The 25,293-nt window shown below is 46.0% G+C and overlaps 1 pseudogene across 1 annotated transcript; it reads right to left on the bottom strand.

Moving 5' to 3' along the window:
- Window positions 1-379: 379 nt before the first annotated feature.
- On the bottom strand, window positions 380-9,204 carry LOC148854763 (leucine-rich repeat receptor-like protein kinase PXC1; annotated as a pseudogene). Its single transcript, XR_016112977.1, has 5 exons — window positions 8,892-9,204; window positions 3,909-3,987; window positions 2,881-2,932; window positions 2,117-2,584; window positions 380-1,513 (listed from the first exon to the last, which is right to left on the bottom strand). The product of XR_016112977.1 is annotated as a leucine-rich repeat receptor-like protein kinase PXC1 (transcript).
- Between the last annotated feature and the right edge of the window lie 16,089 nt (window positions 9,205-25,293).

The following is a 25,293-nucleotide window of genomic DNA, read 5'->3' as shown; positions in this document are numbered from 1 at the left end:
TATCTTCATAGAAACCTATTGAAGTATGTATTTTTCATGTGTTTATATCTTATTCATAGATAATTCGGCTTTTGGTTTAGTATGATTAATGTTTTTATGTGATTTGTATGCATTTCACTAGTGTATCCAAGGATTTCTATATCTTTGTTCGTATCCATGCGTTTCCCAGGCATATCTGTATCCATATTTGTATCTGAGCTATCCGATATGATACCTGATATCGATACTTTACTCATTGTGTGAAAAACAGATCCCAATTCTTCAAAACAAGATGTAGATGTTTTTTTTAGTATTGTACTCGGTAGGGAGTTCACATCTCGGCCCCACAAGGGGCCGCCCCACAACGTCCAACAGCATATCCATGGTATGTATGGGAAACATCTCTCGATGATAGTACCATCAATGATGATGTCATCATTAAGAGATGCTTCCAATACACAACAGGGATATGTTGTGGGGCGTTGTGGAGTGGAGATGTGAACTCGAGAGGAGTATGACCATTTCCAAACATTTTTTAGGGTAAATTACAAAGACCCCCCGGTACTTCTATGACAAAGACCCCCTATTCTTTGTTTTGCGACAAATACCCCCCCGTATTATGACCGTGAAACAAATTCCCCCTTCCGTTAGCCTTTTGTGTTATAATATCTTTTCATCCCAATACTACCCTTACCCTTGTAACAACTATTCGGAGAAAAACACCCAACCTAATGATACACAAACAGCAGTGGCAGTAACCGTTGTAACGGCGGTGGACTTCCAAAGTCCTCCCTATCTCCCTCTCTCTCTCCCGATCTCCCTTCTTGCCCTTCTCCTTTCTCTCCTCCCTTTTCTTCTTCCCCATTTCATATATTAAAAAACTTTGGATGCTTGACCCAAACCACCTGCAAGTTTGTTTTTACAAAAAACAATTCTCGCCTGGTGGGAATTGCTCCACCCGTATCTCCTCGACCATCTATGCCACCTCTGACATCGTAATCGTAGGCCTCTTCTCCCCCTGCTCCACCACACAAGTCAACCCACATTTAACATCGCCACCATCTCTTCTTCTATGTTCTTGTACCTCAGAAGCTCCGGGTCGAACACTTCCACCGTCCACTCCTCCCTCACCACCTATCTTACCCACTTAGGAAGATCAACACTCTATTCACCATGCGGACTTGAGGCAAGATACTGTAGCGGAGCCTCCCTATCAACACCTCCAGAAGTAGAACCCCAAAGCTATAGATGTCTGCCTTCTGTGACTGCTTCTTGGTTTCGATTTGCTCTGGCGCTCTATACCCTCCCAATCTCGTCGTGGCATGAACTGAGCTCAAAAGCAGGGCCAACCCAAAATCGGAGATGCATGCTACACCATTCTTGTTAAAAAGTACGTTCGACGACTTCACATTCCCGTGTGGAATCTTTGATCCACTGTACTCCTCGTGAATCCGTGCAAGCCCACGAGCAGCTCCCAGCACCAAACTAATCCTCGTTGTCCAATCCAAAGGAATCCTCCCCGGTCCTCGATTCGCTGATTCAAATTAACAAAAAATTAAGGGGTAATAGCATATAAGGACAACTTTGGGTTTAATTTCAATAAAAATAATATATTTAAAAAAATTAAAAAATAAGTTAACTTTTTTAAAATAATATCAACGGGCAAAGCAAAAATATCGTTCATCTTCTTCTTGCCATTTGTTCACGAGTGCCGCCACCGTCACCTCTGTCTTCACCCATCTCCGACAATATTGTTAGAGGCGGAGGTGGAGTGGGCAGAGGTGGCGGCGTTGGACAGAGAAATCACCAGCGCCGCTGCCACCTCTGTCTCCACCCACCTCCGACAACGTTGCCAAATGTAGAGGTGGAAGTGGCGGCACTGGACAGAGAAACCACCAGCGCCGCCGCCACCACTTCTGCCTCCGGCCACCTCCGGCGATATTTCCGGAGGCGGAGGCGAAGGTGGGCGAAGGTAGCGGCTGGCGACAACGGATGGTGGTGGCGGGCGGCGGCTTTTATAAATAAATGGCAAGAAGAAGAAGATCAATGTTTCTTGATATTATTTTTAAAAAGTTAACCTATTTTTAAATTTTTTTTAAAATCAAATCTCTACGAGTCATGATTAATTAGCTATTACCATGGAGAAGAGAATGGAAGCTTATATGGGAGAGGTAATCGTAGACAAGTAAATTCTCCTCCTTGGTGTAATAATAAGCCCTGAGATGAACCAGGTTCGGATGCTGGAGATTCCCGATCAAATCGATGTAAGGTTCGAACTCTTTCCTCGCACATGGGTTGCGTCCTTGAGCCTCTTCACCGTCACCGTGCACCCATCTTCCAATATCGCTTTGTAGACCGTCCCAAGACTTCCTTTTCCCAGCATCTCTGCCGATGCCCGAAGCAGGTCCTCCAGCTCAAATTGCTTCCTTCTATCAAAGAAAACAAGCTTGCTCCGGTCTGTGGCCGTCGTTCCATTGCCGTCTCCCCCACCGCCACCTCCATTGTTGGCATAAATCTTCTTCTCACCCGTATGGCACTGGTGCTGAGTCCCTTTCGGGATTCTCCCTTCCCCGTCGGACCTGTAATAGTCGTAGCAGGCAAGGAGCTAGGGTTGGACGGTACCACGGTCTGAGCCGACGCAGCCGTGGGAGGGGAACCTGTGAACGAGCAGACCGGTAATGGGCTCATACCGTAGAGCCCAATGTTTCCCACAACACTTCGCAATCCGAATTTCTTCACCAGTCCGGATGGCACCTACCCTTACAACTTGTTATTAGATAAGTTTAGCTCCCTGAGTCTAATCGTAAGGAGACGAGTTAAGTTGTGAATCTCCGTAGGAATGGGACCTCGCAGATTATTGTCGAAGAGGTCAAGCCGGAGGAGACGTTTGAGGGAACCGACCTTAGCCGGGACCACGCCGGAGAAGTCATTTCTGGTCCCCACCAGAAGGCCTCTGCAGAAGCATTTAAGATGTCCAAAGTTTCAAAACCACAACCGGGGGAAGATGAATAGTGATTTTCTCGGAATAATTAGTAACGACGGACTTCAACCGAAGGAATCTTTGTCTCACGGTATGGTATAGGGGGATCTTTGTCACAGACCCCATAATGCAGGAGATCTTTGTAATCTACCCTAATTTACCCTTCTTTTTCTTACAGGACCGTTTTCAAACTGAATTCTAATAAAGATCAAATGATATTATTTTGGGTAAATTATACTGCGCCCCTGTACTATGTGGAGTATGACAAAAACTATATTTTTTTTTGTGATAAAGATTCCCTAAACTTTGACATTAAGACAAATTATCAAAATACCCTATAAACTTCCTCTATCTTTTTTTGCCATTCTCTCCTAAAACTCTTCAATGTGAAATTCCACCCATAATGCGTCAGAAAACATTCTACTAACCGGTGAGACAGTATCTCCACCTGAGTACACCGCAAAAAGAATCATTCCTTCTTTCTTCATCTCTTCCAACCTGCTCTCTCCACTCTTTCAACTGACCCACCTCAACCTGGGCAGCCATTGTAGTCACCGGGTTTGATGAGACTAATCTTTATCGCTCATGGATTTGGGTGTGATAACAAGCTCGGTCTTTTAGTTGTATTATTTATCTCACTCTCATAAGAAAGGAAGTTGTTTCAATGGACAATCTTGATGATGCACGATCTGGCAGCTCCCTATTGGTAGGTGATTTAGATGTTGAGTTAGACAATTCCTATTTGAAAGGTGAATTAAATGCCTAGTTGAATAGTGTCGAGTTGGAAGGTGATTTGGATGTTTACCCAGGATGCAAAGAGATTGTGTCAGAGTGTCCTATCTACTTTATCCGGAATGGGCACTCCAATGCTTAAGTTAATGAATTGAAGATTTTTGAAAGAGTTAAAAGTGAGAGAGCTAGAGAGCTGCGAGAACTAAATTATGCATACATTCTAAGGTTAGAAATGAGACTTTTATAGGCATAAAAAACCGAGAGCTTCATGTAACGTGTCTGAAATTCCCGAAAAACTGCATCCACCATGTTCGAATGAGAGGGATAGGGTCTGTTCAATCAACTCTGATGCGGATGATACAACAAAACGATTATAACGGTCGAGCGTGGTGATACCGAAGAATTCGTAAACAATAACATACTTAAGGAAGAAGTCGACGAGCATGTCTCGCAAGTCTCTCCTCACACCGAGGTCCCTTGGACTGGTAACGATGAGGTACTATAAGCTGGCCCTGGACAAGATGTTTCTAGTTGCTCTACCGAATTGCCCTAGTTATGTATGAGATCGCACAGTTGGGTCTCCATAGGTTGTCGAAGGTAGGTCGCGAGGTCTCCATTAGGTTGGCATATTTTGCAAGTTATCGCATTCGGAGATATCAAGAGGCCTCAAGTAAATAAGTTTCCTCATCTCTTTATGAAGCCCTTTAAACTTCGAGCAATTTGTGAGCCTCACTGTTTGTACGTACCACAAGTAATAGTAGTAGTAGTACCCTCAGCCTTATCAAATTCAGAAGCCCTTTAAGCATTCAGCCTTAGAAACATGTTGTGCAAGATAGCGCACGAGATCATGCATCTTCACCACTTCTATCTCTCCATATTCGTTCATTTTTACATCCTAAAAGAAAGAGTTCCACAGCAAGTTTTTGAAATGGTCATTGCCAATATCCACCATTATTTCTTTGGATGTGAACCCTTGAGGTTTAATGAATCCCTATGCCATCCATTCTTGAATAAGCCATTCTCTATCCATCCTATAACCCTTAGGATACAAAAAACAGTACGTGAAGCATTGTTTTACATGTGAAGGCAAATGGTCATGGGTTAGTCGTAAAGCAGGTAAGATTCCATATGATTCAGATTCAGGTAAATCCCAGATTTCACTGTTTTGGACAGATACCCATTCCTCTTCTTCTTTCTTTGGGTACAAATCAAGCTTCCAAGATCTTTTGCGGCTAAAGGTAAGCCTTTACATTTCTCTACTATTTCTTTTCCTATTTCAACCAATCTTGGTGTTTCTAGTGCTCCTCCCACTGCAAACGCTCTATTTTTTAATATGGACCAGCAATCTTCTTTTGATAATAATCGATAGAGGGTGATTTGGCCCGACCACTTCATAAGAGGACACGTGGACGTTATTCAACATAAGTGACAACTCAGCACGACCAGTACGCCAAAATCCAGCGTGGTAGCTCGCTACAAGATGACACTTTGATTACCCTGAGCTAAGACTCTTCCAGGTAGGAAGCACCCCGAGCTAAGATTCTCCCAAGACGGGAATCTCCCGAGCTGAAGGCACTTCGGGTTGAGCTCAGCAGCCTCATAAGAATAAACTTTCCCCCTGTCCAAACTCAAGTAGGCCACCTCGGGTAGAAGCACCTCGGCACAGGGTAGCTCGATACAAGGTAGCTTGGGGAAGAGCAACTTGGCATATCACAGGAAGATCTCCTGCTTAACAACCATACCTGCCAAATCTGGCGACTGCACCTACGTCTCTTGCCAGACGACGTCGTGCCTACCAACCCTGAGAGGTGCCTGCCAACGGTTAGCTATGCTCACCAGCTCAGCCCTGGAAAAGAACGGCTGCGATAGAGAATCAGAGGCGCTGTTTTGGACAGACACCCATTCCTCTTCTTCTTTCTTTGGGTGCAAATCAAGCCTCCAAGATCTTTTGCGGCTAAAGGTAAGCCTTTACATTTCTCTACTATTTCTTTTCCTATTTCAACCAATCTTGGTGTTTCTGGTGCTCCTCCTGTTGCAAATGCTCTGTTTTTTAATATGGACCAGTAATCTTCTTTTGATAATAATTGATAGAGGGTGATTTGGCCCGACCTCTTCATAAGAGGACACGTGGACGTTATTCAACATAAGTGACAACTTAGCACGACCAGTATGCCAAAATCCAGCATGGCAGCTCGCTACAAGATGACACTTCGATTACCCTGAGCTAAGACTCTTCCAGGTAGGAAGCGCCCCGAGCTAAGATTCTCCCAAGACAGGAATCTCCCGAGCTGAAGGCACTTCGGGTTGAGCTCAGCAGCCTCCTAATAAACTCTCCTCCTGTCCAAACTCAAGTAGGCCACCTCGGGTAGAAGCACCTCGACACAGGGTAGCTCGGTACAAGGTAGCTTGGGGCAGAGCAGCTCGGCATATCACAGGAAGATCTCCTACTTGACAACCATACCTACCAAATCTAGAGACTGCGCCCACGTCTCTTCCCAGGCGGTGTCGTGCCTACCAACCCTGAGAGGTGTTCCTTGTCTGGTAGGGCCGTACTCTGCAACGGTTACCTACGCTCACCAGCTCAGCCCTGGAAAATAACGGTTGTGGCAAAGAATCAGAGGCGTGGTTTTGGACAGACACCCATTCCTCTTCTTCTTTCTTTGAGTACAAATCAAGCCTCCAAGAGCTTTTGCGGCTAAAGGTAAGCCTTTACATTTATCTACTATTTCTTTTTCTATTTCAACCAATCTCGGTATTTCTGGTGCTCCTCCTGCTGCAAACGCTCTATTTTTTAATATAGACCAGCAATCTTCTTTTGATAATAATTGATAGAGGGCGATTTGGCTCGACCTCTTCATAAGAGGACACGTGGACGTTATTCAACATAAGTGACAACTCAGCACGACCAGTCCACCAAAATCCAGCGTGGCAGCTCGCTACAAGATGACACTTCGATTACCTTGAGCTAAGACTCTTCCAGGTAGGAAACGCCCCGAGCTAAGATTCTCCAAAGACAGGAATCTCTCGAGCTGAAGGCACTTCGGGTTGAGCTCCGCAGCCTCCTAAGAATAAACTCTCCCCCTGTCCAAACTCAAGTAGGCCACCTCGGGTAGAAGCACCTCGGCACAGGGTAGCTCGGTACAAGGTGGCTTGGGGAAAAGCAGCTTGACATATCATAGGAAGATCTCTTGCTTGACAACCATACCTGCCAAATCTAGAGACTGCACCCACTTCTCTTGCGAGGCGACGTCGTGCCTGCCAACCCTGAGAGGTGTCCCTTGTCTAGTAGGGCCGTACTCTACAATGGTTACCTACGCTCACTAGCTCAACCCTAGAAAATAACGGCTGTGGCAGAGAATCAGAGGCACTATTTTGGACAGACACCCATTCCTCTTCTTCTTTCTTTGAGTACAAATCAAGCCTCCAAGAGCTTTTGCGGCTAAAGGTAAGCCTTTACATTTCTCTACTATTTCTTTTACTATTTCAACCAATCTTGGTGTTTCTGGTGCTCCTCCTGCTGCAAATGCTCTGTTTTTTAATATGGACCAGCAATCTTCTTTTGATAATGATTGATAGGGGTGATTTGGCCTGACCTCTTCATAAGAGGACATGTGGACGTTATTCAACATAAGTGACAACTCAGCACGACTAGTCCGCCAAAATCCAGCGTGGCAGCTCGCTACAAGATGACACTTCGATTACCTTGAGCTAAGACTCTTCCAGATAGGAAGCACCTTGAGCTAAGATTCTCCCATGATGGGAATCTCCCGAGCTGAAGGCACTTTGGGTTGAGCTCAACAGCCTCCTAAGAATAAACTCTCCCCCTGTCCAAACTCAAGTAGGCCACCTCGGGTAGAAGCACCTCGGCACAAGGTAGCTCGGTACAAGGTAGCTTGGGGCAAAGCAGCTCGGCATATCACAGGAAGATCTCCTGCTTGACAACCATACCTGCCAAATCTGGAGACTGCGCCCACGTCTCTTGCCAGGCAGCGTCGTGCCTAATAACCCTGAGAGGTGTCCCTTGTCTAGCAGGGTCGTACTCTACAACGGTTACCTACGCTCACCAGCTCAGTCCTGAAAAATAACGACTGTGGCAGAGAATCAGAGGCGCTGTTTTGGACAGACACCCATTCCTCTTCTTCTTTCTTTGGTTACAAATCAAGCCTCCAAGAGCTTTTGCGGCTAAAGGTAAGCATTTACATTTCTCTACTATTTCTTTTCCTATTTCAACCAATCTTGGTGTTTCTAGTGCTCCTCCCACTGCAAACGCTCTATTTTTTAATATGGACCAGCAATCTTCTTTTGATAATAATCGATAGAGGGTGATTTGGCCCGACCTCTTCATAAGAGGACACGTGGACGTTATTCAACATAAGTGACAACTCAGCACGACCAGTCCGCCAAAATCCAGCGTGGCAGCTCGCTACAAGATGACAGTTCGATTACCTTGAGCTAAGACTCTTCCAGGTAGGAAGCGTCCCGAGCTAAGATTCTCCCAAGACAGGAATCTCCCGAGCTGAAGGCACTTCGGGTTGAGCTCAGCAGCCTCCTAAGAATAAACTCTCCCCCTGTCCAAACTCAAGTAGGCCACCTCGGGTAGAAGCACCTCGGCACAGGGTAGCTCGATAAAGGTAGCTTGGGGCAAAGCAGCTCGGCATATCACAGGAAGATCTCCTACTTGACAACCATACTTGCCAAATTTGGAGACTGCGCCCACGTCTCTTGCCATGCGGCGTCGTGCCTGCCAACCCTAAAAGATGTCCCTTGTTTAACAGAACCGTACTCTGCAACGGTTACCTACGCTCACCAGCTCATCCGTGGAAAATAATGGCTGCAACAGAGAATTAGAGCTCCGACCCCCAATAGCAAAGGTAACTTGCATGAACTACTAGTAAGAAAGCATGGGAAGCGTGCCCATTATTTTTGCAACCTCATCTTTGCGCGTAGTCACCTTAATTTTGCATCCCTTCGCTGCTTGGATATTTAACAAATAATCTTTCAAGATATCCCACTCACTCCGCTTGTCATTCCACACGTCATCAACTACCAGTAAGAATTTCTTCCCACCCAACTACTTTTCAAGGCAACGGAGCACCACGTCTTGTCGAAGATGGTCCAAGGATGCATTGATGCTTTTAATTCTATGGGCCATCTTACAGTTAACTACCACCGGATTGGACGACGAAAAGAAGTTGCGTACCTTGTTTCTCTTCTAGCTTCTTCCTCATTTTGCGTAGTTGAGCTTCTGCTGCGAGCTCATCCAACACATCCTCCGCATCATAGGCTACATTCTTGAGCTTCAATTCTTCAACCACTCTCTGACCGACTGCTTCTCTGCTTCGTGATTCTGGGCGTCCCCCATGACGTCTTGAATCATTTCCAATTTGCTTTTCAGATCGATCTTCAATCTCTGTCATGAAATTCCTTGTGAGATTAATCCCTTGGACAGCATGGGAAATCACCCTGCTCAAGGTTTCCTGAGCAACAACGCCTAAGATGAGTTGCGCAGCCATTCTTCTTCTTTTTTTCTGTTAAAAGGAGAGTTAACAGCCCTTCTTTTGTGGGTTGTGGGTTGAGAAACAGAACAACACAATGTTCCAAATATTTTAGTTCAGGGATCAACTATATGCAGAAAGATCTGTGTAGCACTCTCCCTTGTCACGAATCATGTAACTCTCCGAGTTTTTTTTTTATTATGTTTATTGAAGAAAGAAATCCTACAAATTAAAAAGTTGCCTCCCTATCTCCCTCTTTTCCAAAAAATGGAAAGGAAGAGTTGCCTTGAAAAGAAACGAAGAGAACCCTTCTTTTGGGATAAATACATAAACCTCCCTTGACTGAGTTTTCGAATAAATACCAAACCTCCCTTTTGTTAGTCCAAATTTGCTTTTTTACCAAAAACGAGATGTCTTATTGCCTTGGCTTTCTTTTCTTGTTGCGGAGCTGAGCTTAGGCATATGCCTTCTTTGCTGGTTCTCTCTTTGCTAAGGATCGATCTACACTTCTCACATGTCATTTTAGAGGGAGATTCTCAAATTTTAGTAAGCCACCTGTTGGGTGGTTGTGATTTCTTCTATCGATCATTGTTTGGTTTCTTACTTTCCTTAGGGCCTCTAATTCAGTGGCTAACTTTTTGGCAGAATTTGGTGCATCTAGTTTACACACTACACATGTTGTATGGAAGTCCATGTGGCCGGCCAAAGGAATAAAGTTTTCTCCCATAAAGCTCAGCGTGCAACTTAGGCGGGCCCAACTGGAGATCAGATCCATCCGACCTGTAATTTTATGTGTGGTGGGCTTGGATTTTTTGTTCTTGAAATAGATTTGGGCTTTTTATTTTTTGGGTCTAGCCTTTATTTAAACTGAACCAACCTGATTGCAACTTGCTAGTACATATTTGTATGCATATATATGTATACTTCTTCCTTGTAAGCCATACTGGAACAATTTAAAGGCGGGATTCTAGGTAGACCCATATAGATTTTATAGTGCTTCCAGTTAGGCTCAATCATATTTTAGCAAAAACTAAGCCCAAGGACGGCCCATAAACAGCTCTAAACCATATATATATGCACACATACATACATATAAAGATATATTTATATCAAATTTTAACATGTGCTGATTGACCAATTCAAACCCAAAGTTCATCAAGTCTCAATTTGGAACATTTAATATTTTATATATTTATATCAAATATTTAAATAATACTTACAAAAATTGTAACATTTAATCATTGATAAAATGAATTAAAAAAAATGGAACATTAATAGATAATATGGAAAAATAATAATTATTGTATCAAGTAATTAGCAATACTTTATTATTATTATTTTTAAATTATTGATATAACTAATCCAAAATTATTAAATTACTAAATTTTTTTCATAGCAAATTGTTAAAATAAAGATTAATTATAAGTTTTGATTGTTTCACTTTTCTTCAATAAATCTCATGCATCACATGAAAAATGACAATAACATTTAAGTCATCATTAACTATTGATTTATTTAAACTTCTCATAAAAAATGAAAATCTCAAAAATCTATTATTTAAGGGCCTCTTTGATTTGTGGGATTAAGGATATGAAAGTGGAGTCTGAATGGAATTGTTTGGTTGGCGGAATCAGAATCCCATTCCCATTTACGGTGAAATGAAATCTTATTCCAGCTGATCCCAATTCCCATTCTGAGTCCTATCTGAATCAAAGAGACTACATGGAAACCACATGGAAATACCATTCTGATTCAGATTACTGAAGGATTTCGATTTTGATTGCGATTCCAACTGTAAACCAAATAGATCCTAAGTGTCTTATGCATATAATGATGTAATTCTAGTATTTACCCTAAAAGAATGTACAATACTCATCCAAAAAAGAAAAAAAATTACAAAATAAAGAAACCATTTTTTTCTTTTTTTAAGTTGGGCACTAAGGCTTGTTTTCCTTCAATAGAAATGTCTGGTTAGGAGGCATTTTGTCTTCAAGCAAAGATTCAGTTATACAATGTGGTTCATCCCCAACCCAAGTACAAGAATCCAAATTACAAAGAAAAGAAGGCAGGGGGAGCTATAGTGTTTGCATATCTACAGACGTGATGAGCAAGCCATGAAGTGGTGCAAGATTTCACCAATAGGATCTGGATTTTTTTTCGTCTCCTTGCACAATGATACAATTGAAATGGTGAAAGATATATGGCAAATTTGATTTTTTTTTTTAACTCCATAGCCTTAAAGTTTAGGATTTCTTTTCATGTTTATTTTGGTTTTTCTCCTGAAAGAAGTAACATCATATCTGATGGAGCACAATCCGGCCGGTCTTAGTTGTCAACGAATTCGCCTTTGAGCTGGAGTGTCAGGGAGTCTGAAATGGGAAAGATGAGAGAACTCCGGGGGGAACTCGGTGTGATAACTCTGAAACTCAAGTCAGTAATCTCTCAAAGGCAAAGTGTAGACCAGATAGCGCAAAGTTCACATACCTTGTTTGTTGGGGCTAGGGGGCCTTTTATAATCACTTCGCGCGCTCGCTCCGAGGCCCTTGTCAAGTCGGGTATGATTACCCTTGCATCTGTCAATTCGGGCGTCATCCTTTCTATTGGGACAGAACCGTCACTGCTTAACCGTCTCTCTAACTGGAGGTGGCGGTGTCAGGAGGCGGTGGCAAGTGGCCGTTTAGAGTGGGGCCGTCAAGCGTCAAATCCCAAGTCAGTCAGGTGCGACGCCCTCGGGTACGGACTTCCTCGGTGTCAGGCATAGTGCGGTTTACTTGGTTTTGGTGCCCTGAGGGCGATGTGGAGTGGTGAGCGAGGCGAAGTCTTGAGTTGGGAGGTATGTATAGGGTAGGTCAGCTTGGCGAGGTGTATCCCAAACTGTTGCATGGCAGGCCAGTTCGGCGAGGTGTATTCCGAGCTGTTACAAGGCAGGCCAGTTTGGCGAGGGGTATCCCGAACTGTTACAAGACAGGCCAGTTTGGCGAAGTATGTCCCGAACTGTTACAAGGCAGGCCAGTTCGGCGAAGTATGTCCCAAACTGTTATATGTAGGCCAGTTCGGATTACTTTTCTAGTTTGGGGCCAAGGGTGAGTTTGGGCCCCTAGTAGGGAGTTCTGACTGCTGGTTTCTCCCCTTGGTGCTCGCACCTTAGGCTTGCTTTTGTGCTGAGCTGTTGCCTTGCCACGTGTCGGATAACTATGAGGTCGGGCCAAATCTTCCTTCATCAATTGCCCCCCACTCCTCGCGCCAAGGGTCTTGCCCTGGTGCGGGGAGTTTTGCGAGGTGGTAGGTGGATTTGTCCCGTTCTTTCAGTCTTTACTGCGCGAGTTGCTTTTGCCAGGGTTCTTCGGTTTTCTTGAGTGTCCGAGAAGGCGGGAGACGTGCCTACTGCTCATAAATGTTGACGGACGTGGCAGTGCACGTTTATTTTAAATTTCAAAAAATTCACGCCGCTGGGACGTGACGGCGGGTCATTCAAATTTGAAAAAAGCGCGCCACTGCCGTTCTGAAGGGACGTGCGCTGGCGGTTCTGTCAGTTACAGGGAGACGTGCGGCGCATTGTCAGTTTTAGAAAGACGTGCGCCGGTGCGACATCGGTTTCAAAAAGACGTGTGTTGATGTTTCACTCTTTTCGGAAAGACGTGCGCCAATCACGTCTCGATCTCAGGGGACGTGCAGTCAGCGCGAATGTGGGCTGTCAGACCATCTTTGATCTGCACAGTCGGTTCTTGGTTACTGTAGCTATAAATAGTGAGGGACCCCAGTCGATTTGTCACTTCTGCGGTTTTCCTCTTGAGCTCGCGTCCAGGCTGGTTACTTAGCCTTCAAGGTTTTTGGCTTGTTCCCATCTCCGGAGCCTTCAAAACTTTCTTCCGGTGAGTACCTTCCTGAATCCACCTCATTTCCTCGATGTCTAGCTTTGATAGCTCAGACGACTCTTCAAATAGGACTGATGTAGGTTCTACAAAATGAGCCGTATCCCCCGACTGCCTTAGCGATCCTGAGGTGGAACTTGAGGATGACTATGAACCCGTAGGCCGAGCTGCTTCGGGCAGTTTGGCATCTACCTCCCGTCGAGGTCGGATGCTAGACAGGTTTGGTTCCTCAACCATGACGCCCGAGGGGCTCCAATCTATACTTATGTCTTACAATCTGCCTTGGGGCTATACATATTTCATTCCTTCGGGTAGCTTTCCTTGGGAACACGGTCCTGATGAGATCATGACTTTTCGAGAGTTGCTCGCTGCGGGGTTGCGACTGCCTTTCCACTCTCTTCTCGTTGAAGTTATAAACCACTTCGGTGTTACCATTGGCCAGCTTCATCCGAACTCTATTCGGAACCTAGTGGGGACTGTCTCCCTTTTTTGCGAGCAGAATTTCCCTTTAGACTTGGAGATATTCTCCTCCATCTTGATGCTCAAGAGACAAGCGGGCGTATTACCTTTCTCCTCGCCCGGTCTTTAAGCTTCTGCACGATCTTCCTAATAAGGTCCTGGCGTGGAAGCGGGACTACTTCGGTGTGCGAAGTGCACAAGGATGGCTCTTTCAGACCGGGAGGGGTGAGGTCGCTCCTGATTCTGGTGTCACTCTCGACAAAGAGACGGTGAAGGGCCTCCGACAATGGGCACAACAAGGTTTAAAATGCCATCAGTACTTAACGGAGGCCAAGCTTATTGCGGCCAGCCTGAGTTCGGGTAGGTTTCTAGTTCTTCGGTTTCTTGTTTGCTTTGTTCCTTCATTTTTTTTTTATGTCAAACTCGTTTCTGCAGGTGTGATGGATGCGGAGAGAACTTGTGGGGGCGCTTGTTCCAAGGCATGAAGAGGAGGAAGCGGGTCGCCAAGCGAACTTGTACCAAGCTGCCCCCGGATGAGGAGCCTCAAGTTCCAGGCCACACGCCGGAGGATCTGCTAAGGGAGCCCGAGGTGACTCCTCCGGTTCATGAAGCGGTCGAGGTGCCTTACGCTGAGACTACTCACACGGGTGCTCCTGCTTACTCCAGTGATCCTACTCACTCTGGGTCCGCTCATAGCCGAGCTGGGCCCTCGGACTCGGGAGCTCAAGGGGAGTTCAGGAGCGTGTTGACGCCGCACTACGCTCTTCAGAAGAGTAGAAAGGCTACTTTCCCCGAGGAGACCGCGGCGTGGATTGATTTTCCTTTGAATCAGGTCGCCTGCCGCACCGTAACACATGCTATGGTGGTAAGTCAAATTTCGTCTAACATCTTCATTTTCTATCGCTTTTGCTGTTGTTGCTCACTTGTTTCTTTTGGTAGGTGAATTCTTCTATTCACGCCTTAGCAGCCCAAGTGGAGAGGAGTTCACGATAGGCGCGAGCTGCTGAGGCTGCCGCCCATGCTGCTGAAGAGGCTTTCCGTGCCGCCGAGGCGAATACCCGAGCTGCTAAGGCGGCCGCTTATGCTGCCGAAGAAGCTACTCGCGTCGCCATGGCCAGGCAAGCGATGTCTCAGCGTGATACCGAGGCCATGGGGGTAGTCGTCAAGCACATGGCGGACTTGAAGTTGGACTTGCAACATCAAGTCGAAGATCTTCAGGAGAACATTAGGGAGAAAACATAGATTTTTTCCCAAGGCATTGAAGACGCCAAGAAGAAGGTCGTTGAAGACTATATTGTCTCTTCGCATTTTGACGATTTGATGGTGGATTCTTATAGAAGGGGGTTCAAGCTGAGCCGGTTGATGATCCGGAACACGTACCCCGACCTCGATGTTAGTGCCATATCCACTTCGCGTATAACTCAGGAGATGGCCAATGCTGCCGATGGCGAGCCGGACTCTAAAGGAGAGGCAGGGCCTTCGGGTGTTGTTGAAGTGCTTTCTGATGGCGAAGAAGTATCTCCAGGCATGTAAAGATTTTTTTTTTATTGGAAGTGCCTTCTGATGGCCAATGTACTCCTGTTTCTTGCAACGGAATAGACAATCTTTTTGCCTGTTCTTTTTCCCGAACTGATTCTTTGGCGAACTGATAATATGCCATTGTTTCTTGTCTGGGTTATTGTACTTACGCGACCTATTTCGGCGCTAAGGCTTTTGTAGCGAACTGATTTTTTTTCCAAGCTGAGAATATGCCTGACTTTTCTTTGCTTGCTTACGCCAAGGTTCCTCTTGGCTCTGCATCATGGCCCTTAGGCCCGTGTAGCGATTTTGTCCACTTCGCTTGGCGATTTATAGGTAGTATCGCCTTAAGTTGACAGTGTTCCATGTTCGAGGTACTTGTTTGCCTTCTAAGGTTTCGAGCTCGTATGCCCCCCCGAGCACTCTCTTTACTTTATAGGGCCCTTCCTAGTTTGGTCCAAGTTTGCCCACGCCGGGTTCGGGCACCATAATCTTACGAAGGACCAGGTCGCCGACTTGAAAGCTTCGTTGCTTTACTCTAGCATTGTAGTAGTGAGCTACCTGCTGCTGGTAGGCCGCTGTCTGGATGTGTGCGAGATCCCTTACCTCATCCAGTAGGTCAAGGTTGGTATGTAATTCATCTCCGTTTGTCCGATCGTCGTATGTTTCTAGTCACAATGTTGGTACTTCGATTTCCGCCGAGATCACTGCTTCAGTGCCGTAGGTGAGGTTGAAGGGGGTTTCTCTCGTGGCGGTTTTTTCTGTAGTTCTGTGAGCCCATAAAATGCTTGGTAGCTCTTCGACCCAAAATCCCTTAGCTCGATCTAAACGTGCTTTCAGGCCCAAAATCCCTTAGCTCTATTCATAACTTCCGTCTTACCGTTTGCCTACGGCTGTGCAACTGATGTGAAGTTCTGTCAAATCCCATGTTCTGGCACCACTCTTGGAACTTGATATCCTCGAACTGCTTTCCGTTGTCGGAGATTAGTACCCGAGGTAACCCGAAACGACATACTATGTTCTTCCAAAAGAAGTTTTGTATGTTTCGGGCCGTAATAGTTGCTAGAGGTTCGGCTTCTATCCACTTCGTGAAGTAATCTATTGCAACAACTAGGAATTTTCTTCCACCTATTGCTGGCGGGAATGGCCCCAGGAGGTCGATGCCCCATTGTGCAAAGGGCCACGGGCTGGCGAAGTATTTCAGGTCGGAAGCAGGCTGATGGTGGATATTGGCGTGCTTCTGACACTTTTCGCATTTTCTGACGAGCTCGACAGCTTCTGCCCCCCAAGTGTCCGCCTCACAGGCCTTCATGAGTGTTGCGGAGTACGAACTCGGCTTCGGTAGGTCGCAGGCAACGCAAGTAGGGGAGCGTGTAGGACCGTCGGTACAACCGTTCGTCAATTATGACGTATTTGGCTGCCTGGGGCTGCACCCTCTTGGCCGCATTGCGTTCCACAGGGAGGGTTCCATCTAGCAAGAAGCACGCGAGTGGGTCGATCCAACTCGGCTCTGCTTCGAGGATGGAAGCGACCTCCTCTGCCCCACCGAGAATACTAGGCCGAGGTAAGTCCTCTATGTACACGGTTCTCGTGTTGTTGTGGCTTGTGCTGGCTAACCGGGATAGAGCGTCGACCTCGGTATTCTCTGACCTCGGGATTTGCTTGATGAAATGTGAATGGAAGTTGAGCAAGGCCTCTTTAACTTTCGCCAAATATGCAATCATGGAGAGCTCGCGTGCTTCGTACTTGCCCATAACTTGGTTGACCACGAGCTGGGAATCGCTGCAGATGACTAAGTGCTTTGCTTTTACCTTTTGCGCTAGGTTCAGCCCGGCTATCAGTGCTTCGTACTCTGCCTCGTTGTTGGATGCCGCGAACTCAAAGCGTAGTGCGTATTCTAATTTTGTGCCGCCCAGGCCACATAAGACTATTCCAGCCCCGTTGCCTTTCTAGTTCGAGGAACCATCCACGTGAAGGATCCAAGGCTCCTCATCCCAGTTTGCGTTTCACCTGACCAGGAGAGATGCCACACTGACTGCTACTTCACGGGGTTCAGACTCTATTGGCTCGGGAGCTCCGGGTTCGCCCGAACTGGGGACCTCGGTCTCAACCTGTTGGGCTTCGTGGCTAAAAGTGCACTCGGCGATAAAATCTGCCAAAGCTTGGGCTTTAATTGCGGTCCGTGGTTTGTACTTGAGATCGTACTCGCTGAGTTTGATGGCCCACTTCGTCAGCCTACCGCAGACCTCGGGCTTCAGCAAGACTTGCCTTAGGGGTTTGTCGTTAAGACAACGACGGTGTGAGCTTGGAAGTACGGGCAGAGTTTCCAAACTGATATCACCAGCGCATAGGCTATTTTCTCTATCTGCGGGTACCTCGTCTTTGCTCCCTGCAGAATTTTACTAACATAATAGACGGGCCGCTAGACCCGATCTATTTGTTTTACTAATACCGAACTGACCACCTCGTCGCTCGCCGAGAGGCACAGTTCTAAGACCTCGCCCTCCTCGGGTCTGGCTAAGGTTGGTACGGTGGCGAGATAAGTCTTTAGCTCGTCGAACGTGAGCTAGAAATCTCGGGTCCATTCGAACCCTTTGCCTTTGATTGCCTTAAAGAAAGACAGGCAGCGGTCTGTCGACTTGGACATGAAGCGGCTCAAAGCGGCTATGCGGCCGTTTAGCCTTTGAACTTCTTTTACTTTTCGAGGTGGTCTCATATCAAGGATGGCCTTTATTTTGTCTGGGTTGGCCTCAATACCGTGCCGGTTGATAATGTACCCTAGAAACTTACCCGATGTGACACCGAAGACACACTTGTTTGGGTTTAGTCTCATGTTATATTGACGCAGAATTTGAAGGACATAATCCAAATCTTTTATTAATTCACGCGAAAACTGTGTTTTGACAACCATGTCGTCTACATAACATTCAATTTTCGTGCCAATTAAAGGCCGAAAAAGTTTATTTATAAATCTTTGAAAGGTTGCACCAGCATTCTTTAGCCCGAAGGGCATGACCTTGTAACAGTACAGGTCAAACTCGGTAATGAAGTTGGTTTTTTCTTGGTCGGACTGGTCCATCTTGATCTGGTTGTAGCCTGAGTAGGCATCCAGGAAGCTTAGCAGCTCATGTCCCGAGGTCGTGTCCACTAGGCGGTCAATTTGGGGCAGGGGGAAGCACTCTTTTGGGCAAGCTCGGTTCAGGTCAGTGTAGTCGACGCACATGCGCCACTTGCCGTTGGCTTTTTTCACCAGCACTGAGTTGGCTACCTAGCTCGGGTAATGAACTTCCCTTATGAAGTCCGCTGCGAGGAGCTTTTCGACTTCTTCGTCGACTGCCCTCCAGCGCTCCGGGGCTAAGTTGCGTTTCTTCTGTCTAATGGGTCTGACTACATGGTCAATGTTAAGCTTGTGAGTTATAAGGCCAGGGTCAATACCGGGCATATCTGCCTCGGACCATGCAAAAATATCTAAATTTTGGAGTAAGAAACTCACCAGTTCAGTTCCTAAAGGCTCCTTGACGGAGGCACCGATCTGGAGTGTTCGCGCCGGATCTGTAGCCGAGGTCGGGACTGCGACTGTTTCCTTAATGGGTGAAGCTCGTTCCTCGCCCTACTCCGCAGGCTGCTCTAGTTCGAGGTCATCGGCTGCCTTGGTTTTTCCCTTTATGGTGGCAACATAGCATTTGCGGGACTCAAGTTGGTCACCCCGCGCTACCCCCACACCGAAGTCCGTTGGGAACTTCATTGCTAGATAATAGGTGGAGACTAGAGCACGCAGAATATGCGTAATTGGTCGCCCTATTATGGCGTTGTATGGGGAGGGGGTTGCGCCCACCAGAAAATCGTGGTTGAGTCTTACTGCGTATGGCCATGTGCCGACTTCCACAGGTACGGTTATCTTCCCTAGGGGCCTGACTTCTTCTCCACTGAAGCTCACCAGAGGAGTGTGCGCGGGTTTCAACTCGCTTTTCTACAACTGCAATTGGTCAAACGCCGATTTGAATAGGATGTCCGCCGAACTGCCTGAGTCTACCAGTACGCGTCGGACTTCGAAGTCGCTGATCCTTAGCTTTATGACGAGCGCGTCGTCGTCGGGGTAGTGAACACATTGTGCGTCGTCTTCTGTAAAAAAGATCGGTTCTTCCTTCTTCGGCCTCTTGGGAGGGTTCTGCTCCTCTCGGGCTGCTTCGCGAACTGACGTCCTTGCTGCCGCCGAAGTGCATCCTGCCACCACCGAACCGCCCACTATCACGTGGATGGTTCCCCGGACTGGCCTTTCTTCTGGGGGAGGTCGCTGCAAGGCTTCGGCCGGTCTGTTGCTTGGCTCGGGGACATCCTTCCCATGTTCCCCTTGCCGACTTACTTTATTACTATTGTCATAATGTACAAAATTTCTTAAGTAGCCGCGACGGATGAGTCCTTCTATCTCGCCGCGGAGATTATTACCTTGCTCGGTGCTATGACCGTGATCTTTATGAAAACTATAATATAAATTTTTGTTCCTCTCGTTTGGGTTGCTCTTCAAGCGAGGTGAACACTTTATGTAGGGGGCATCCTTAATCGTCATCAAGATCTCGGTCCGCCTTGTGTTCAATGGCGTGTAGCCTGTCCGAACTGCTAAGGGAGCTCGGGACGGTTAGCTTGGCTTCGCCTCTCGGTTCTGGCTTCTTCTGTCGCTGGGGTTGGAGGGCTCGCCTTCTCTTTTTCTTTTTTCAACCCCGTATTCGTTTCTCTGGTTGATCTCTTCCTCTGTTCTCATAAACTTGTTTGCGAGCTTGAGGAAGTCGGCCACGGTTACTGGCTGGCTGACCACCATGTGCCATTTGAACTCTTTGTGCATCACCCCTCTTTTGATCGCGGTGAGCTGTACCGTGGGGTCTAACCGAGGGATCTGCAAACATGCTTCATTGAACCGTTTGATGTAGCTCCGGATGGGTTCTCCCTCTCTTTGGATTACCCCAAAGATACTTTCCTCGATTCTAGGACACCTTTTACTGGTAACAAAGTGCGCAGTGAAGATCTGCACGAACTGGGTAAAGCTTCTTATTGACCCGGAAGCTAGGTTCCGGTACCAGGTGCAGACCACCCCTCTGAAGGTGGTGGTGAAGGCCACGCACATGCACGACTCGCTTGCCCTAGCGAGGTGCATTTGCGACTGGAACGCGTCGACGTGGTCGTTGGGGTCAAAGGACCCATCATACTTGTCCAGAGAAGGGAGTTTGAAATCACTAGGCAAGGGGACTGCCAAAAGTTCTGCTGAAAGGGGGGAAGGAACTGAGAGAATGGGGACGATTTTTACCTCGCCCGAGCTCGTTTCTTCCTTGCCTCTGAGCTCGGGTAGCACACGGGTAGCAGTTCGGCAACTTTGCCGGCACCTTCTTTGAGTGGGCCTGGTGCTGGCGCTGCTGGCCTCCGTGTTGCCGAGCTCGCTGGGCTCGAAATGTTGGCCTGCTGCTAAGGTGCTGAAGCGGTTCTCCGTGAGTGGGAACTCGAGCTTGGAGCGCCGGGGTGACTTCGTGGGTGAGGTTCCTGACCCACCCGCGAGCTGCGAGGCGGGGGTGATCTTTCTTTGCTTATGGCCCGGGGATGAGGCCTGATTATTAGGGGGGTTCTGTGGTCGGGAAGCCTCTCCTTGGTGAGGTCGTCCACCTTGAGGGGAGGCCTTGACCGGCTTTGAAACAGGGTGTCGGGGGGGAAGCAGTGGTTGGTTCAAAGGTAGCTGAGGGAACTGTTGTTGATAATGGTGTTGGGAGAGGTGGTGCAACACTTGGTGTTACTGGAGTTGGTGCTTCTGGAATTGCTGCATTTGGGTCTGCATTGCCCGCATGCATTACATGAGATCATCTAGCTGTTTTGGCGGGCTGCTAGTGGGACAGTAGTTGGTTCCGCGAAGTTCGTTTCGATGGGGAGTGGAAGAGGAATGTTCAACGAGGGAGTGTTCAGAGGTGCCACCGCCTGTGGCACATTCAGACTTGGGATCCCATCCACTGAAAGGGGGATGGTGAATTGCCCAATGCACACCGTCGGAACATGGTGTTGCTCTCCAGTAGTGGCTGTTTTGGTTCCATGTCCGGCACTGTTGGAGGAGGCCATTTTGGTGTTGGAGTGGGTGTTGGAGTTTTTGAAAGAAGGGTAGGTAAAAGAGATTTAGAGGGAGGCTTTTAGAAGCGTTCCCACATACGGCGCCAGTTGATGGAGCGCAATCTGGCCGGTCTTAGCTATCAACGAATTTGCCTCTGAGCTGGAGCGTCTGGGAGCCTGAAACGGGAAAGATGAGAGAACTCCGGGGGGAACCTGGTGTGATAACTCCGAAGCTCAAGTCAGTAATCTCTCAAAGGCAAAGTGTAGACCAGATAGCGCAAAGTTCACATACCTTGTTTGTTGGGGGTAGGGGGCCTTTTATAATCACTTCGCGTGCTCGCTCCGAGGCCCTTGTCAGGTCGGGTATGATTACCCTTGCATCTGTCAATTCGGGCGTCGTCCTTTCTGCTGGGACAGAACCGTCACTACTTAACCGTCTCTCTAACTGGAGGTGGCGGTGTCAGGAGGTGGTGGCAGGTGGTCGTTTAGAGTGTGGCCGTCAAGCGTCAGATCCCAAGTCAGTCAGGTGCGGCGCCCTCGGGTACGGACTTCCTCAGTGTCAGGCATAGTGCGGTTTACTTGGTTTTGGTGCCCCGAGGCCGATGTGGAGTGGTGAGCGAGGCGAAGTCTTGAGTTCAGAGGTATGTATAGGGCAGGTCAACTCGGCGAGGTGTATCCTGAACTGTTGCACGGCATACCAGTTCGGCGAGGTGTATCCCGAGCTGTTACAAGACAGGTCTGTTCAGTGAGGGGTATCCCGAACTGTTACAAGGTAGGCCAATTCGGCAAAGTATGTCCCAAACTGTTACAAGGCAAGCCAGTTATGAGAAGTATGTACCGAACTGTTATATGCAGGCCAGTTCGGATTACTTTTCTGGTTTGGGGCCAAGGGTGAGTTCGGGCCCCTAGTAGGGAGTTCTGACTGCTGGTTTCTCCCCTTGGTGTTCGCCCTTAGGCTTGCTTTTGTGCCGAACTGTTGCCTTTGCCACGTGTCGCATAACTGTTAGGTCGGGCCAAATCTCCCTTCATCAATATCCTACCAAATTTAACTGCCATGTAGATGTTTTATAATATAATTGAATATAATGAATTGGTCACCCTAAATTTTGTCATTTATTATAGCATTTTTATTTATGCGGAACCATGATTTCTTTTTTACAAATTATTACACTAACAAAATATAACTTTATTTAAATTAATTTAGTGGGTGAATTACATGAATTAATTTACAAAATACATTATTGTTGACTTACATTTAGAGTGCAACTTGGGGGTTGGGTCAGGTTGAAGATCAACCCAAGCCCAACCCTAAAAGTGCTAACCTCAAGATCAACCCAGTCCAACCCAAGTCAGTCCAAGTTTATTATCGCAGGCCCAAGCAAAGTTTAACCCCAATATAACTTGGCATGGAATTGGGCTTGGGTGGATTGGTTGAGTTTGAAAGAATTTATGAATATATATAGTCTTGCATGGTCATTTTTCATTTGATTTTATGGCCTAATATAAGAGTAGATATGATTGAAAACTTGTTCTATACTAGTAAACATGTTTTATACTTTTATATACATTCATATATAATAATTAAGAAGTATGGCTTTATATAAATATAATCCAAGCCCAATAAAGGTATAAGTCTGGCCTAGTTAAATTGCACCCTTATGATTTCTTTCATTATTTTTTTTTTCAAGGCAAATGATGTAAGATTTACATTTATTTTTAATCCTTTAGTTAACATATTACACATTGGATTTTTTTTTTTTTTTTGCACGGGGCCTGCGCTAAAACAAAAGCAGGTCCATCCTATTACTAGGTAGCAAAATTTGATAATTCAAGCCTTTAACATTGTATTTTATAATTTGGCGTGATTATTCATTTCAATAATACCTTTCTACATTTTCATATTAATGAAATACAAATTCTAAAAAAAAATCATTAATCAAATAATTTAAAATAATAATCTTTCAAGTCGTAGTTGATTATTGATTGATGTGAATTTCTTATAGAAAAAATGAAAATCTCAATACATCTATATATAATTTAAGTTTTTTTTAGCACCTCATTCAATACGGGGTACAGTAATAAAAGAAAAATATTTCCCCAATGGTGATTTATTTTCGGCCAAGAAGAAGAGATCTAGTTCTCTATGGTGGAAGCAAGCCCATAAGCTCCTCCCCACTCTGAAAATCATCTCACTTTGGCTAGTCAAGGATGGTCTCTCTATATCGATCTTCAAAGATCCCTGGGTTCCCACCGTTACTAGTGGAATACCAAATCCAGTTCACACCACGTCTCAGCAAGAAAACCAACCCAAAGTTGCTGATCTTCTCATTGAGGGATCCACTTGGAATCAAGACCTCCAAAGGATACTTGGTCGATGATGAAACAGCCCAAAAAATACTGTCTCCATCCAAACCAACAACTTAGCTTAGACATTTTAATCTGGAGAAGAAATAACAGTGGAGAATACACTACTGTCAAATCAGCTTACAGAACCTTTCTCTCCACAAACCCATCGTCATCCGCCCCCCATTTCAAATGGCCAAAACTTTGGAACCTCAAATTTCCTTACCGTTGCATACAGTTAACATGGAAGCTTTTATGGGACGGGCTATTAACTAAAGACAAGTGTAAACAATGACTGAAAGACGAGGATCTCCTCTGCATATTTGTAAACAAACTACAGAAACAAGTAATCACTTGCTCTCATGCCCTTTTGCAAGAGCAATATGGTGTGGAAGTCAACTGGGAATCAACCCAGACACAGCGGTAGTCAACCCACTGCATGAAGTTATACAACAATTAATGGATGAAATCCTTGAGTGCTCATCTGGACAAGCAAAGGTTTGTGTTTTTATATACTTAATCTGGACAGCCAGAAACAAGGCCATTTTTCAAGGCAAACATTACTCGCCAATGGATGAATGGACATCATTCAAAAAACTAGATATTATCATACTCTACAGTCTACAATATACAGCAGTTACTCAGAACCTCCCAGCAAATTTGACACCGCATCTGGCTTTTGATGGCTCATATAATGCTAACACAGGACCTGCAGGAAGAAGCTACATCATCAAATGCCCCACACGAGGAACCATTGCAGCCCAAGGGCGACCTTGCTGGGCCGTCTGCAAGTTATGATGCAGAAATTCGAGCTCTTATAGATGGGCTGGATGCAGCTCAGAGCTAAGGAATTCAGAGATTAATCATCACATAAGACTCCCTTCAGCTACTTTCTTTTTTGAATAGTAATATAAAATCTTCTTACTGGTTAGAAACAATGTACTACTTGTATCGTGATAGGAAGCTATTATCATATTTTCAATACTTCACTACCAGTCATGTAAATAGAAACGCAAACTTTATTAGCAGATCATACCTTAGCCTATGTGGCCTGTAAAGGACAGTTACTGACGCAGCGTGGAAGCAATGAGAACCGGAGCTGGCTATGCAAGCACCGGGCGTCCGCTAGCACCTAGCGAAAAACACCGATTTCTCTAGGAGAGAGAAAAATGTAGCGAAAATAGGAAGAAGAGAACTTGAAGAAATTCTGAAAATCTGAAGTATGAATTGATTAATAATTCTAGGAAATAACAGTATTTATAATACATTGAGAAATTATAAAAGAACTAGGAAAAGAAATTAGATTTGATCTAAACATCTCAAACTTGTAGATAGGATCGAACTCTTCTTGACTTGATCTCCCCCGTCCGATCTCCCTTGATCTTATCCATGCATGAATCTTGGATTATCTAGAATTCTTGAATTCTTGATGAGTCTTGAATTCTTGAATTCTTGATGGATCTTGAATTCTTGAATTTTGATAAGTCTTGAATTCTTGAATTATCTTGGACTCTTGGCCTTATCCTAGGAGCTGCCGCCCCTAGGAGTGAGATGGGCCTTGGGATGGGCCTCCATCATTCTCCCCCACTTGGAGAGAACTTGACCCCGAGTCGTGACGAGGATAGGCAAGTGTTATCTCTGGCAGGTACCGGTGAAGGTCAGCAACGTTGAAGGTCTTGGATATACCCATATGATCTGGTAGGTCTACTATATAGGCATTATCATTAATCTTCTTCACGATCTTGTATGGACCATACTTCCGAGGCTTCAACTTGTTGTAGGTACCTACGGGAATTCTTTCCTTTCTTAAGAAGATCATAACCTCATCACCTAC

This window comes from Nelumbo lutea, chromosome 4 (assembly GCF_056320005.1).
Source record: "Nelumbo lutea isolate HS-2025 chromosome 4, American lotus-T2T, whole genome shotgun sequence".
NCBI lineage: Eukaryota > Viridiplantae > Streptophyta > Magnoliopsida > Proteales > Nelumbonaceae > Nelumbo > Nelumbo lutea.
Note: the sequence above shows the minus strand (reverse complement) of the source record. Positions and strands in the feature narration are given on the sequence as shown.